The sequence below is a fragment of the Octopus bimaculoides genome, chromosome 9 (genome assembly GCF_001194135.2).
Source record: "Octopus bimaculoides isolate UCB-OBI-ISO-001 chromosome 9, ASM119413v2, whole genome shotgun sequence".
Lineage (NCBI taxonomy): Eukaryota > Metazoa > Mollusca > Cephalopoda > Octopoda > Octopodidae > Octopus > Octopus bimaculoides.
The window spans coordinates 10146567-10148504 of record NC_068989.1 but is presented as its reverse complement, the minus strand read 5'-3'; the positions used below and the strand labels follow the sequence as shown (position 1 = coordinate 10148504).

Sequence of the window (1938 nt, the reverse complement as noted above, 5' to 3'; positions counted from 1 at the left end):
AAGACGTAAATGAATTTAGTGAAATATTAAAAAAAAAAAAAATTATCTCCCCTTTTCTTAGGTTTGGTACAAATTACTGCTTTTCCATTTTTCTTGGTTACTTTCAATTAAGAGGGAAATTTCAATTAATTGAAAATATTTTTTTGCTTATATCAATATCTACATCATCCCCTTAACTGTTTTATATGCTATTGCACTTCTAAAGTAACATTTTGTCATTTTTTTTTCTTAACTTCATCTCTAACAATTTGATTCTCTAAAATTTCATTGTTTGTATAATTCAGTACAACTAAATCTCCCAGGATTACACAGCTTCATAGAAAATATAATGCTATTATCTTTGAAAGTAGTTTGGTTTCAAATTTCCTTCTGTTTTTATCCATTTCTTTTTCTGTGTTTATTTATATTTTTTTGGTTGTTGTTGCTGAAAATCTTCATGATTGCTGTAAACACTATTTACATGCAGTCTAGTCTTTCATTTTCTTTTGTTCTTAAACTTCTTGGAAGTGAGTAAAATCTAATGATATTCAATGGTGTAGCAACTAAGTTTACTTTTTTTTTTTTTGTTTTTCTTTGGTATTTTCCTTCCTCTCTCTGTTATTCCTTGATTTAGAATTATTATTTAAAACTCTTTCTTATAAATATATTTCTGCCTTCCGACTGTTGTTATCAACACCTGTTCAATCACCACTTAACTTCAATAATGAGCAGCTATTCATCATTAATATATAGGAATCTCTGTATACACTTTTAATGAGCTGTCTATGTGTATGAAATTCCTGCCACTAACATTTAACGTATAAATATTCTTCCATCACATCTATGAAAATTTGTGGCTTTTAAGTTTGTTTACTTTTTTGGGATCCCTTCAAGTTTTGTTGTTTTTTTTTAGAGATCTTGCAAAGTAGATTAAACATATGTACAGTACCATTATTTACTTAAGCCCTTGTCCTCTATGGAGCTTAGGCCAGTGATAACTTTTTTCCACTGTTTTCAACTCTGGGCCAGTCTCCTTCCAGGTCTTGTTGGTTTGGAATTGTCATCGATGCTTCTGAAACATCTGCTTATTTCTAGGTAGGGCTGTTGGTCCTATGCAAACCCATTTTTATTGCTGGGAAAAGGTGCTCGATATTAAGTCTGGCCTTTATCCTTTGACCTGTTCAACATGGGAGGCCTTACTAGGAGCTTGTGCCCTTCTGACAAAGCGCTTTCTGGGTCATTGAGGCACAAGCCACCATTCCACAACCAGGAACAGACCTCAGAGTGGCTACAGTGCCAGTATCACTGCCAAATGTCTTATTGGAGACTTCTGAACAGCTGGATGGGGGTTGGAGGGCCTCTTGAGTACCAAACTATTTCTATAGCAAGTCCTTATCTGGAAATGTGATAATGGCACACAGAACTATGCAATGAGAGTTTATGTGGCTTTCAGTGCTAAACTTTGGTTAAATCCTAAATTTTCTTGAAGATTTTCTTTACTCTATAGAATAGAGTTATAAGAGTTCACTGATAGATTTTCTCTGAAATTAATTTCCTAGTAGTTGAAATGAGTTTGGCACTTGGAGACCAGACTGGGATCAACTGATCTTTTTATTATGAGCATAATTTTCTGTTCCCCTTGTTTTTCAATGGCCATTCACTTGCATGTACTTTGTTAATGCGATATATATATATATATATATATATATATATATATATCTGTAAAGATATGTGACACTTATTCGGTAGCCATGATAGAGATCCGCTTTTCGGATACTGGGGTGGGAACCCACGCCAACATCTCTTCAGTTATCTGACCATTGAAAATTCCTGTGAAAAATGACCTTTTGTCTTTTGTCTTAATAACGGTCAACCACACAGTAATTTCCCTTTGTTTAACGGTCATTTTTCACAGGAATTTTCAGTTGGCGTGGGTTCCCACTCTGGCATCCGAAACCT

The 1938-nt window shown here is 34.0% G+C and overlaps 1 protein-coding gene across 5 annotated transcripts in view; it reads left to right on the top strand.

Annotated features, from left to right (window-relative positions):
• The window catches only part of LOC106871661 (mitogen-activated protein kinase kinase kinase kinase 4-like), a 277960-nt gene that overhangs the window by 216714 nt on the left and 59308 nt on the right, over positions 1–1938 (top strand). The gene's annotated exons all lie outside the window — the stretch shown is intronic.